Consider the following 15,638-nt stretch of genomic DNA (forward strand, 5'->3'; position numbering starts at 1 on the left):
ACTATTTTTTGTTGTAAAAAAAAATAGGGAGTGCACATAGTTTAAAAAATATATAGGGTAGGCTTGTAGGCTTTAATAAAATAATAAAGTTAATATGAGAGAATAATAATAATAATAATAATAATAATAATAATAATAATAATAGTAATAGTAATAGTAATAGTATAAAAAAATTAAAGTAGTGTAAGTGGGGTTGGTAAGAGAGAAAAATACTAGTAAAAGTAGGGTTAGTAGAGATGTTTTGGGTGTTTTTGTCCCTCGGGAGAATTACGTCACCAAGATTGGTCCGGCGCGGTCTGTAACTGCAAAACACGGAGACTCCGGTTGGTTGGAGCTCCACTTCCGACGATCAAGTTAGAGCGCGTTGGAGAAAGTAAAGTGCGGAAAGGTAAAAGTAAGATATTTTCGGATTCCTAGATCAGGTGTTTTCTCTTTTGTGAGAGAATGTAGGGTAGGCTGTAATAAATGAATTGTAGATATCCCCAAAATGGAGGGAATCTCCCTATTTATAGGGTCATTGGTAATTGTGCCCCTAATTAGGTCACCCTGACCTAATTCTGATGGGCTGTGCCGAATGATGACTTTCTCGAGATTTGGGCCCTGAAGGCCGCCTTTTTCCCCAAATTCTGGGAACGCCATGTGTCAGATGGGGATTGGCCCAATTTGGACCAATCTTGGACTGACACGTGTCACCACCTGGTTGGCCCACGTGGCTTGGGTAAAAATTACCCAAAACATTTTCCCCTCACAGATGTGACGTGACACGCCACGTGGCATCTGTGACACTTGTCACCCTACCACCGTTGAGTTTTAACTGTGAAATTTAACTTTTCACATTTTGGGGAAATTACGGGAATCGTATTTACCCCTCTATAAATACAAGTTTTACCCCTCTTATTTTGGAAGTTTCCAAAAAGTTTTAGAGAGACAAAGTCAAAGAGTTCTAGAGAGAGAAATGCTGACCATCGTCTGTGTTAAACACAAACAACTCCTTTTTCACCTGTCTGCTTAGCCGGTTAGCAACCGCTTGTGATATACACAAGCAGAATCACTTTCAACCCGCTTGCTGCAGCCGGTCAACGCTTGACCCCTTTCAGAGTCAGATTTTAAGGTACCGTCTCTACCCCCTTCAGCTCATTCTTGATTTTTCCGTTTGTATATTTTCATTCAATAAATGGATTCATCACCAACACACACGGCACAGCCTAGGTCAGTAGTCAGTCGGTTTCCTGGTGAAGTGACCCCGATTGAGGGGGAAGACATGCAAGTTGAATCGGGGGAATACTCCGAATGACGGGATTTTGTATGAGACCGAGGGTAGAGACGATGAGGAGGCCGTCTCCAATGCTAGACTTGAAGAAGTTGATCCTGAAGATGGAGACGGGGAGGGAACCGCGTCTACCTTGGGGTCAGACGGTGAAGAAGTCTCTCAGGAGAGAGACGGAGGAAGCACCGCCTCAGGGTCTAGCTTTGAGGATAGTAACGATGCCCCCCTATCCCCGCTTGAGGATAGTGAAGTGGAGGAGAGAAAGAATTGGAGTGAGAAGGCGGATCCCTTCAAAATTCACGTCTCTGCTAAAGAGAGAATGAATATGGAGAAGGAACTTGAAAACTTTACACTCAAATGACCCCTTGGTGAAGGGTATGGAATCCGGGTGCCGCCCGAGTTGGGCACCATTGCCTGGAAGGATGACCAAGAAAATGCCAACAGTTACTTCGGCTGCTGTAAGGAGGCATTTTTGGCCGGTCTCCGGTTCCCCTTGCGTGATATTGTGAAGGCCATCTTGCGGGGGTATGACTTGGGTGTCTAGCAGTTGTCCCCAAATTCATGGGTTAACATTTTGGGGTATGTCGCCGCCTGTGAGATGTAGGGCCTGCACCCCGGCTGGGAGGAATTTGCTCACATGCACTATCTTAGCAGCAATCCAAGCGGCTGGAGGGCGTGGTATACTTTGACCACCTACCCCCAGTACCAGGTTACTTTAGACAAACCGTCTAAGTGGGACAACTGGAAGCACCAGTTCTATCTGGTTTCTGCCCCCCCCCCCACACGGCGTGAGAACTACGAGCTCTGCCGATATAATAAAAAACCCAACCTTTTAGGTAAAAAATGTAAGTTCCCGCTATCCCGGATGAGGACTATGAAAAAAATCATGGAAGCGGGGTTCTTTAAGCTCACAACAGACACCCTCTTAACCGGGGAACTAATAAGTATCCTAAAAACTGGATTCCAAAACACGAGTGGTTGAGGGATGAGGCGTTTTTGTTCGCCTGCGGGCTAAGCACAATGTTTACAAAGCGTAGGTCTATTGTGCATCCGGTGACTTGCCATTTCTATTTTTTCATTGACCATCTTGTTATTTTATTGAATTGTCTGTTTGTCTTTTGCAGAAGAAGCTTTGAGGATGCTCCCAGACGACAAGACCCCCAGGCGGTTGGCCGCATAGATCCGCAAAGACAAGGCGGAGAAGCAGAGGGCGGAAATAGCCGCCAAGGGTCATGTATTCACCGCTTGACTTGTTAACTCTGAATATCATTTTAATCTCATACTAGGGGCAGTTCATTGCCGGCTGTGAACTCATTGTACCATTGCTTTGCAGGACGTTCCTTGATCCTTCCAAAAGCTCATCAAGCGGAAGGCAAATGAGATGGCCGACAACTCCAAAAATCTCGGAAGATGTCGTCGACCTAGACGGCTCCTGAACTGTCGGGTGGGAATACCCATCTCATCATCGAGGGGAAGAGAATCAGCTTGCAAGGCTTCGGCCTAGGGATAGACCTAGGCAAGAAGTTTGGCAGCGGCGGTGCCTAAGGGGGACGAAAAGACCAAGGTGGCTCACAGTTCTGCCGCGGCTTTGGGTGATGACAGCCTGCAGATTATTGAGCAAGATATGGCTAGTCCTTTCAGATCACCGTTTGAGCTTCCTTGCCCCATGCGGATGAAGTCTCACTCACAGCGGACTTCAGAGGGTTCATCAGGGAGCTGTTTGCAGATAGGTGCCGCATATGCAGCTTACTCACCCAATCTTGGTTGTGATGCAGATTCCCCCCTGTAGGGAATATTTCAAGCATCCCACACTTGAGCCCCACTGTGATGATACACTTAAGAATGGTGGCGTTCAAAGGGAAGGAAGCTAGAGAAAAATAGTCGCCAACAAGTTTTAGGAACTTGTAAACCATTCACAAGGTGAAGGTTACACCCCTTCATGATCCATGAGATCGCTAACTCCATAGTGGTCTGGAACCATGACTGGATATTCGGGGATAAAGGTACAAATCCAACCTATAAGAGATTGAACCTGCCTTAAAAATAGGCCTATACTTTATTCTTCTCATATTCATGTCTGCTTTCTGACTAACATACAATCAATATATTAACCCTAAACCTATTTAATCTATGTTGGTTGAATATTAATGCACAAAAAAATCTATTATTGATGACCACTTGAATTATAATCATATTAGCCTAAATAAAATTATTAATTATCTTATTAAGCGTGATTATAAGTACAAATTCCCTTTAAACCTGAAAGAGAGGGCGTGATCAAACAATAACAATAATATATCAAGCAACATAATAACAACAAATCATCATAATAATAATAAATATCAATCTCATCAAAGCATAATAATATTGGCAAGATCCTAGGCATGATACTAACAAGATTAATAACAAATCTTAGCATGTCACTAAACATTAAATATCAAAGCTTTAGCCCTAACATGATACCAACATGATAGAAGAAATAGGAAGCAACCTAAACATGATACTAGGAAGCAATAAATAACATCCGAACATGATACTAGGAATTAAATAATCTAAGCATGCTTTTTAAACAAAATATAGCAATAAAACTACTTACTTTGTTGCCTCTTATCTCTTTCTAATAACAAAATACACATGTTAGTAACTTCAATGAAAATATTAAATCAAACAATTAATTTAACTAATTGAAATAGGGATTTGGGACTAATCCCTCAGAAGTTATCAACCTTTCACGTCTAGGGCGAAGGCAACTTCGAGCTTGGCTAGGTGTGTCTAAAACTCGTGAATGCGGTATTTTTATTTGAAAAGGGAAGGATAGAAAGAGGGAGAAAGAATAAGCTTCTAGTTTGAGAGAGAAAAGAATAGAATTAGATGATGATTGTTAATGAATTGTTGGTGATTAAAAACGGGTAAATACGACCTTATTTAGAGAGAAAATAGTCTGGAAACGATCAGAAAAAGACCGAATCTTATAAGGAGTAAAACTACCTCTGTCGCAGAACGACAGAGTCCAGCGCGATGCGACATGCTTGTCGTTCAGCGCCAACTTTGTTGTTTTGCTGATTAACGCGTTTTCTAAAAAACCTGTACGGAATCCTTAATCTAATTAAACCCGATTAACAACGTCCGTACTTATCTTTAAAAATCAGATTTAATCTCTTTAAAAACACTTGTTTTAATCCAAATAAAATTCTTATTTTCATAAAAGATATAATTGTTATTCCTAATCCCATTAGAACTCAAAATAACTTTCTAGATTAATCTAGAAGATTAAAATTAATCCTAATAATTTTAGGAATATTAATTAATGGGCCCTCCACTAGATCATTGGGCTATAAAACCATTTCAAACCTAATTTAGTATTTTGGCCATAACTTCCTCATTATTCATCTGAATTGGGCTCATAATATATCGTTGGAAAGCTCTTTTTGAGCCTAACCTAACTACACCATTAATGGATCCTTATCATGAACCAAAATAAATTGGAATGGATATTTTCCATAAATAAAGTTCATTCTAAAAAACAGAAAGAAGAGTTATTTTTAATAAAAACAACCGCATCACAAGACTTTTCACTCTTTCACCTCGTTCGATAATCAAGTGACGTGAAAGGTACTCATCATTGGGTTTGGTTTTTGGGGAGACACAATTAGGTGTCTACAACCCCGGTGGCCGGATGTGCTGCAGTACGCCAAGTCCATGCTTGGGGCCATCCCCAAGAAGGAGAAGGATGCCATCCCAGGCATTGAGACGTTTAACCTTGACTAGATCGTGGCTCTCTTGTCTGAGGTATGATCCTTCAAATCAAATTTCATCATCAAATTTCATCAAGTATTTTCTCATTTGAGTTCTTAACACTCCACTTGTGGCCATAGGCTATGCTGAGGGTGGATGGGTTGAAGAGACCATGGCAGCGTAAGCAAACTGAGGTGAAAAGAACCAATAAAGCTGCGCAAGACTCCGCGGACGTTCTCTCTATTCAAATACAATAAATGTACTTGAGTCTAAAGCATTTGAACTGAAATAGGCGGATAATATCAGGCGCTTGACGGCTGAGCTGGAGACTGCCAAGAAAAAGGCCTCCGACTTTGAGGCTGCGCTGAAAAATGCTCAGTCGGACGTCAAGGCGCTTGAGGCGGTTGACAAGGAGAACACAGATCTCCGCGCGGATGTCAATCGCCTGAAGAATGAGATGGCCCAAGCTCAAGCGAACTTCAAGGTGACCCTAGAGGCCGAGCAGGACCGGATCGTTGAAGAGAACGAGTCTCTGGGCCTTGACTTATCAATATGCTAATGAAGTCATTAATGCCAAGGCTGAGGGCAAACAAGATCTGGGGACATTCCATGCTTGGGCCAACCGGGAGGTTGAAGAGGATAGAAATAAGAAGATGCTTAAGTGAACTCTACTCAATCGACGCCTGAACAGATAGAGAGGAGGTCCTGGCTGCGCCCCAGAATTAAGTTTTTCTGTCTTTAATTTGGCTTAAAGCCGTTTGCTTTTCCGGCCTGCGTTCCGAGTATTTAAATGTAGTGAATCAACAATTTATCTGCTTTTTCACCATATGGGTATCCGGCAAACATTTCCTCCCGGTTAATTTGCCCAGGGTTTATTTATGAAAGTGCCGACTAAGTTGGCTTCAATTTTTGCGTTTGCATTTGAATTTTGCATGTATATATATACTTGAGTTTTTGCCTAAATCTTTGAGAGCATGCGGTAGATAATAAACCGGATGTACTTGCCCTTGGGCGGCTGTGTGGTTGGTTTCAGTACTTTGCTGATTGATTAGCTTGGGAACTTTTGATACTTTAAAGAGTATGAGAGGTTCTCAAGTTAATCAATCACAGTAGTGATTGCCCCAAACCAAGTACACAGTCGTCCAAACACACAAGAAAACCTCCGCTTAGCCCAGGCGGTGAAATGGTCATACTAAGCTTTCTTCTATTCTGCCTAGGGTACTTGCAATCCAATTATGCTCAATGTCCTTTTGCCCCATCAGAAGGACCTACATAATTTCGAAAAATAACCTAAGTTAGAACTTCAGTCAGTCTCCGGCTGATATCGTGAGATATCCGATTTTGTCAACTTAGTACTTCTTTAGATTATCCTGGTCAGACGGCTATGAGTTGACCAATTAGGTCGTTCAATCTTTGCCGTCTATATGAGTTGGTAGAGCACTTTTTCACCCGGATGGAAGTTACTCTCTTCGACGATTCCACCCAGATGGGCGTCGCCGGACGCCATACTCATGTTGGAGCAGACGAATTTATAAAATAATTCATCCGTCCATTGAACTCATGTTTTTTGAACATTAATTTTGCCACTAAATGTTTAACTTAGTTTAATGATGATATTGTGATGGTTTTACCGTCTGTGCATTGCACAGGCGATGCTTTAAATATTGCGCATGTATAAAAAATTAAATAACAGTATTGAAAACAAAAAGCAACTTTTTCATTGACAGACTTTTCATTTACAAAAGTTTACAAGTCTCAGAAGTAGTACTTTTTCAAGTTGTCTACATTCCAAATGTTAGGCAGTCATCTGCCGTCTGGAGTTTTCAGGCGGTAGGTGTCGCCCCTTACTTCTTCATAGATCTGGTAGGGGCCTTCCCAATTAGGAGTTAGCTTTCCATGCTCATTGGCCCTACCGGTTGCCTCCATTTTCCGTAACACAAAGTCCCCAACTTTCAAGGGTCGTTTGTGTACTTTTTTTGTTGTAGGCACGGGTCATTTTCAGACGGTAAATCTCATGATGCAAGGCGGGATTGCCCCTACGTTCCGGGAGCGAGTCCAATGCTAGCCGCATGGCCTCCCAATTTGCCTCTTTATCGTATAGCATGACTCGTAGAGTCGGCTCATAATGTTCGATGGACAAGACGGCTTCAGCACCGTATACCATGAGAAATGGGGTTTCACCGGTTGCCCCCGTTTTCAGTTATCCGGATGGCCCATAGGACATGAATTTATTCTTCAGCCCATAAACCACCGGCTCTTTCAATTTTCTTTTTAATGCCGTTTGAGATGATTTTGTTGAAGTCTTCAACTTGGCCGTTTGTTTAGGGTCGGCCGACTGATGCAAAACAATGTGAGATCCCTTGATCTCCCAACCAAGTCTTGAGCTGAGGCATTTCAAACTGAGGGCCATTATCAAACACCATTGATATAGGTATCCCGAACCGGGTGATGATGTTCTTCCAAATGAAAGAGATGACATCCTTTGTCTTGATACTCTTAACCGCCTCTTCCTCCACCAACTTGGTGAAGTAATCCACAGCCACCAGAATATAATGCTTTCCGCCTGGTGCATGCGTGTAAGGACCCAAAATGTCCATGCTCCATATCGAAAATGGGAGTGGGCTTTGGATTGCTGTCAGGTCAATTGCCGGCTGATGGATGAGCTTGCCAAATCTTTGGCACTTGTCACATTTTTTTACCATTTCCATGGCGTCTGACTTAAGAGTGGGCCAGAAGTAACCCTGCCTCCTGGTCTTGATAGCCAGGGATCTGCCGCCTATGTGAAAGGTGCAGTATCCCGCATGCAGCTCTTTGAGAACTTCCTTCCCCTTTTCTGGGGTAACACACTTCAACAGAGGTTTTAGGAAACCCACCTTGAAGAGTTCTCCGCTTCTTATCTCGAAGTTTGCTGCTCGCTTCTTCAGGACAGCCGCTTCTTGTGGTGAATCAGGCAGTGTGCCGTCTTGAAGATATGCCTGGATGCCACCCATCCAGGTAGAGCTTCGGTCGAGTACTCCAATGGGCTCTTCTTTAGTAATACTTCGTTTTTCCATAACTTCCCAAAAGACTGACCGAGGCTGTAGACACCCAAATGTGTCTCCCCAAAACCAAACCCAGTGATGAATACCTTTTGCGTCGAATCATTATCGAATGAGGTGAAAGTGTGAAAGGTCTAATGTTGCGGTTAGTTTTTATCAAATTCTTTCTTTCTGTTTTTGAAAAACAACTCTATTTTATGAAAACAGCCAATCCAGTTTAGTTTGGTCCACGATAAGGGTCCAATAATAGTGTAGTTGGATGGGGCTTGCAAAGAGCTTTCCAATGATATACTATAAGCCCAATTCCGATGAATAATGAGGAAGTTATGGCCAAAATACTAAACTGGGCCCGGTTTGATCTTTACATGCGGCCCAATGATCTAGGGGAGGGCCCAATGTTAATTATTATTCCTAAAGTTATTAGAATTGATTATAGTCTTCTAGAATTCTTTAGAAGGTTCTCTTTAATCCTAATAGAATTAGAATTAATGATTATATTTTGATAAAGTTTTATTTAGAATAAAATATTATTTTACGAAAATACGATTTCAGTTATCGTACGGACTTTACAAATCAATTTTGATTCATATGTGGACTCCGTGTTGAAAGCGCGTGGAAATCCAGGCTGTCGCCACACGACAGACCCTGTTGCCTGGCGACAAGGTCGTTTTGCAGCGACAAAGTGGAGTTTTATTCCTTATCAAATTCTACCTATTTCAGGATTGTTTTCTTATAAATAGAGTCCTGAACCTCCATTTTTATTAAAAATCATCATTCACAACAATCATCATCTCTCTCTTTCTCTCTAAAGCTAGAAGCTTTTCTTCTCTCTTTATTCATTTTCTAAACCTTCCCTCTAACAAAATTCCGCATTCATGAGATTTAGACACACCTAGCCGAGTTTGAAGTTGCCTTCGCCCTAGACGTGAAAGGTTATAATTTCTGAGGGTTTGGTCCCAAATCTCTATTTCAATTATTTAATTTAGTTGTTTTGATTTATATTTTCCTTGAAGTTACTAACGCGTGTATTTTTTTCATTAGAAAGAGGTACGAGGCATCAAAGTATGTAATCTTATTGCTCTATTCTTGTAGAAAGAATGTTTCAATTTGTTTAATTCCTAGTATCATGTTAGGATGTTATTATTGCTTTCTAGTATCATGTTTAGGGTGCTTCCTCTTTTCTAATAGCATGCTAGTATCATGTTAGGTTTAAAGCTTTGATCTTTATTGCTTAGTGACATGCTAGGGTTTGTTATTAATCTTGTTAGTATCATACCTAGGATCTTGCTATTATTGAGCTTTAACATGATTTTGATGATGTTTATGATGATTGTTATTATGTTGCTTGATGATTATTATTGTTATTGCTTGATCACACCTTTTATGCAGGTTTAAAGGGAATTTGTACTTGTAATCACGCTTAATAAGATAATTAATAATCTTTTTTAGGGTTAATTTGATTATAATTCAAGTGATCACCAATAATAGTTTTCTTGTGCATTAATAACTCAACCAACATAGATAAACAGGTTTAGGGTTAATATGTTGTTTGCATGCTAGTCAGAAAGCGCACATGGATAAGAGAAGAATAAAGTAGAGGCCTATTTAGGGCAGGTTCAATCTCTTTTAGGTTGGATTTGTACCTTCATCCCCGAACCCTATTTGGTTCAAGACCTTTTGGAGTTGACGATCTCATGGATCGTTAAGGGGTGTAATCTTCACCTTGTGAACGGTTTACAAGTTCCTAAAACTTGTTGGCGACTCTTTTGCTCTAGCTTCCTTCCCTTTGGACGCCACCATGCTTAAGTGTATGATCACAGTGGGGTTCAAGTTTGGGGTCATGCTTGAAATATTCCCTATAGTTTTTGGCGACTCCACTGGGGAGGATTTCTATTTTAATTCCTGAAATTTATTTCGGTAATGATTTAGAATGAGTGGATGAGACTCGAAAAGTTCTAAGTATTTCATGTGCGTAATTTTGATTCGCATTATTGTCATTTGCATAAAAAAGGTCCTCATTGGATAGACCATCCGAAATGAGTCAAAAATATAGGATTTTTACACGTAGGAAATTTGAGAAATATCTTTCACAACTAGAATTGAAATAACGCTGCGATATCTGGAAAATTCTAAGAACGTAGATACCTGCTGAGGCATGTAGGTACTAGCGCCTAGAAAACAGTATTGTCGTCTGTAATGTGCTTCTGTCGCCTGGCGACAGGGGCACTTTTGCGGAAACAATTCCTGTAGTCTGGCGCCAAGTTCTTTCAATACCGAGCCAGAACTCTGCCTTCTTGTTTTGACCATTTCTAGCACTGTTGGCTCGATTCTACTTCCTGATTGAGTTTTTCTCACTTTTCTAAAACCCATATGTGTTCTACATATGGACATAACCCTCTGGGGGTTCACGCTCCATCTATCCAATCGAACGCTCTGGGGGTCCCATCCACTCGCGCCAACCCTTCCAAAGGTAAGGCTTCCGCGCGGTGCATCCGGACTTATAACAATGGACCCTCTTTGACTACCTCATATCCCGAACTTTAGAGAACTAGAGCCATGGTTAGGTTGCAAACTCATTGCATCATGTTGTGACTACTTGACTATTTGTGCATTCTTTGCTTGTGCATACTTTATATGTGCTAACCGTTTGTTTGACTTGTGTTTAAGTCTTATAAACCAATTAATGACTAAAAAGGAGTTTTTCTAATTAATGAATTAATTAATTAATTTGACTAATTAAATAATTAATCTGACTTAGTATGACTTTAGGCATGTCCCCTTAGAGTACAATCACTGGAAACAGTCCTAGATTAATGCTCCAGAAATGGCACAGGAGTTTGGGCTGTGGCGCCGCAGTTTACTTCTTGTCGCCTAGCGACAGGTTTGTCGTCTTGCGACAAGCTTTAAATTGTGGCGACACTTCTGTTGTTCCGGCGACAGTCCAGATTTTTACTCGAGTCATCACGACGAGTCTAATTAACCAGTCTGTTAATCAGTTTAATCAATTTATTAAGTCCTTAATTGAGTCTAGGCACTTAGTCCCATTGTCATACACAAGAGTCAAAGCATGTCACTTGCACTCACTTATAAAACACACACTTAACATGTATGTCACACCTTGATCATGTCTAAAGAGTCTTGAATGCGTGTTTTCCGTCATTTTTTTTAGGGGGGTAAGTCGGATATTAATCCTCCAATTAAACCACTTGTTTGAACCCATTCCCAAAAATATACACCCTATTTTTTTTATAACCATAAAGTCAAAATCAATTTGAGTCAAGTCATTAAAACAAATATGGTTTAATCCACAGCGCCTGGTTAAGAAAGGAAGGGCGTTTAATCAAGGACAACACATTCGTTCAAGTCTCACTTTTTGATAAGCTAATCAATCGAAGAAGGAAAGCTAAGAAGACAATGGCAAGTCAGGAAGAAGTCAACGAACTCAGGGGACAGGTAGCTAACATGGCTGAAATGTTGAAGGGTCTGACTCTTCAAATCAATGACCCTGCAAGACAACAACAGATGGAGCTCATCCAGGAAAGCTTGAGCAGATTATCTAATTACTATAGATTTCAAGGCAAAAGCTCACAAGGGGTCTCGGTGGACAAGGATCTTCATCCGCAGAAGTTCAATGCCAACGACATCCCGAAATTCAAAGCAATGGATAACCCTTATTTTCATTTAAGAACTTTTGAAACTGTAATGAATATTAAGGGAATAGACAAAAAAAAGCTTTTCATTCTGTATTTTCTCTATCTTTAGAAAACGTTTGTCAACAATGGTATTTCTCTCTCGATAAAGAGAAAACCTCCAGTTGGGAGTCAATTGTAAACGCTTTCATTGATAGATACAAATGCAATATTCAAGTTGAAACTGATCATAGGGAACTTGAAATACTTAAGCAGAAAGAGAATGAAGGCTTTACTTCTTTCTTTAATAAATTGAGAGAAAGAATCTGTGAGGATGTTTATCAAGAACCTCCAAGACAAATATTCCAAGCATCTCAAATACCAAAATAACTTGCAGACCTTTAAGGCCGTCTATGACATTGGTATCAATATTGAAGACGACCTAGCTAAACAGAAAGCTGCTAACAGTGCCTCTAGTAGTGGCTGGAAAGGCAAGAAGAACGACAATCCTTCTTCTTCCAAAACCACCCACTCAAATAATGTTAGCACCTTTAATTTGAGTGAAGTCCTCGCCATGAATAATCAAGGACAAAAGAAACCACTTAGGAGGAACTTTACTCCTATTGGTATAAGTTATGACACCGCATTCGATCGCTTACATGCAAAAGGTTTTATAACTCCCATAGGACCGTTTGGGGACCCACCTGTCGAGAAGAGAACGGCTAGCTGGAACCCCAATGCACATTGCAAATATCACCAGGGTAGGGGCCATCTCACAGAAAATTGTTGGAAGCTAAAGGAAGCAATCCAAGATTTAATTGATAACAACAAACTTCCCTTACCCCCTGCAAGCAAGAAGCCAAGTATCAATAGCGCACCACTGTCGGATTCCTTGGCTATTTCCGATGAGGAAAATCAGGTTGACCCCTCAAACCTCATCAAACCTGTCGAAGCTATTGAAGAAGAGGAGGAAATCTTCGAGGATGCCGAGGATCGTTTTCCTTGTGGACAAGAACCTGCGACAAAGCAAGAAGTATGTATCCTTATACAGGTTGTGTTGGAAGCAAGAGAATTATTACGCGAGGCCATGGAGGTGGTAAAGGAACGAAACGAGCTACTCAAAAGTAAACCTCTTCCTAAAGAGAAGAAATCATTCTCCCTCCAAGTAATTGACACACCCAAAAGGAGCAAAAGGCCATACACTCCAATTGGAACTTCTTATGCAAACATGTTCAAAATGCTCTCCGAGAATGGTAAAATTCAACCTCTCGAGCCGAGACCATTTGAATCACTAAAAAGGACAGATAGGTACTACTGTCCGTATCATCAATCGGGAGGACATACTATAGAAAATTGTTTTAAGTTCAAAGACTTAGTCCAAAGATTGATTGATAACAAGAAGCTTGTTCAAATCCCACAAGAACAAGATGCTACCATTAATGGGGTTTGGGATAGTGATGATGAGGATGTCTACCTTAAGGACGTCGAAGAAACTCCACTCTCGACAATATACCCAGTAGGTCACATTTGGAATGAAGAGGATTCACCTATAGATGCCCTCACAAGATCCGGGAGAATGTAACCTCCCATTACTACACAACCTATTCCCACTACTCAACAAGTTTCCATACCAATCATAGAAGACAACGATGTTGTCAAACAATTAAAAAAGACTAAAGTCGAAATGAACGTATGGAAACTTCTAGCTAGATCCCGAGAATATAGAACCGCAGTCATGGATGCCTTAGCTAAAGTAGGGATAGAATCGGACACTACTCCTGAGGGGTTGGCTAATTTCCTCACAAGGGAACTCCCAAGTCCTACTAATTTGATCACTTTTTCCGACAAAGATCTACCGCCGGAAGGTGACAAACACAACAAAGCTCTCAATCTCACAGTAATTTGCAAGAGAATGAACGTCCCTATGACTCTTGTAGATAATGGATCGGCAATTAACGTTTGCCCACTTAGGACCGCAAGGATGTTGGGGATAAGGGATGAAGATTTATCTCCGTCAACACAAGGGATAAGAGCTTACAATAACTCACGTCGCCAAGCATTAGGCACAATTACCGTGAACATAACGACGGGAGTAATTGAGCATGCCACCACATTCCAAGTGGTAGATATTAAGGCTTCGTTCAACTTACTGTTGGGACGCCCTTGGCTTCATGACCTCAAGGCCATCCCTTCATCTCTTCACCAACAAGTGAAAGCCATAGTTGGAGGGGTACCAATTACAATCGATGCTTCACCCATGAGGATCAAAACTGTAGAAAACCCACTAATCAATGTGGAACACGATGAGAATGATGAAGATCTGTGGGGCTTTAATGAAGAGGTCTCCTTGATCGAGGAAGATTAAAAGGCCCCTCTTCGCTACGACCTCCACTCAAACATGATAACCAATGCTATCCTGAGAAAACAAGGACACTTACCTAGAATGACCCTAGGAAAGAAGAAAGGGATAGCAAAACAGATGGGACTATTTGGCCTCCTTAAATTAGATACTTTCGAACTTGATTTCGAACCGACTCTCGAAGATCTAAAGCGAGCCCAGGAAAAATCCAAAGCACGTAGAAATGCTCGCGCACAAAAGAAAGAAATCCCAATAGATCAATACCCTCTTACCTTAAATGGAAAATTCATAAGAGAGGGAGAAGATTATCCATGTTACGAATTTCCAGAACCCTTCGTTGTAAACGGCATAAGACAACCTGGGTTCGAAATATTTCTGGATTGTTGCTTTCTAGATGAGATTCCAACTCCCGTACATAAAGAAAAAGCACCCCCATGCTTTGACTTTAATGTCATGGGGCTTCTCTTTGGACAAGAAAAGAACGAGCCAAGATACATAGAGGATAACTCTTTACTCATTCAAACAGTCCTACAAAGCGAGAACTTTGATCCCTCCAAGCTCATCACTCCCGCAGAGGATTTAGTGCGAGGATGGCGCAAGACGGTAAAAGTAACTATTGCAAACGGAAAAAAGATCTCAATAACTATAAGACAAGGGCCAATGTTCGAAGAATCGTCTGAGTCTGAGTCTGGGTCTTTCCCTATCGAGTCCTCTAAGCCTGTAGTTGTAGCACCTCCCTCTAATTTATAATCTACTCCTAGGATAGTTAGCGATCAAGTCCCAACGGACATTTCTTTATTCGATGTAATGATTTCTGAGTTTAATAATATGTCTTCTTCCCCTTATTCCTCGTGTTTCTCTTTAGCTCCAGATGACGAGTATTGCTTAACTAACGATGAAAATGACAAAGAAATCATTAAAGCAATGGAAACACTTGAAAATAAAACACCAATAATTGAGGACACTGAAACGGTTGATATCTCAAAAGATCCAACCATCAAAAGAGAAGTTAAAATCGGACTCACGTTAAACAATAATGAAAGAGCCGATTTAATTAATCTACTTAAAGAATTCATCAATGTATTTGCATGGTCATATGAAGATATGCCAGGCATTAATAGAGAAATAGCTCAACACACTATACCACTAATCCCAGGAATGAAACCTGTTAAACAAAAGTTGCGTCGAATGAAACCCGACGTAGCTCTTAAAATAAAAGAAGAAGTACAAAAGCAAATAACTGCAGGTTTTATCAGGGTATCCAAATACCCTGAATGGGTTGCAAATGTAGTCCCAGTTCCAAAAAAGGATGGTAGGGTTCGAATGTGTGTCGACTATCGAGATCTAAATAAGGCAAGTCCAAAGGACGACTTCCCTTTACCACACATCGATATTTTGGTAGATAATACAGCGAATCACGCACTTCTCTCATTTATGGATGGATACTCAGGGTACAACCAGATCCTCATGGCCGAGGAAGACATGGAGAAAACAACATTTATAACACCTTGGTGTACTTACTGTTACACGGTAATGTCATTCGAGTTGAAAAACGCGGGTGCCACTTACCAACGAGTAGCAATTGCCCTACTCCATGACATGATGAACAA

The sequence above is a fragment of the Chenopodium album genome, chromosome 12, assembly GCF_948465745.1.
Source record: "Chenopodium album chromosome 12, dcCheAlbu1.1, whole genome shotgun sequence".
In the NCBI taxonomy this organism is placed as follows: domain Eukaryota; kingdom Viridiplantae; phylum Streptophyta; class Magnoliopsida; order Caryophyllales; family Amaranthaceae; genus Chenopodium; species Chenopodium album.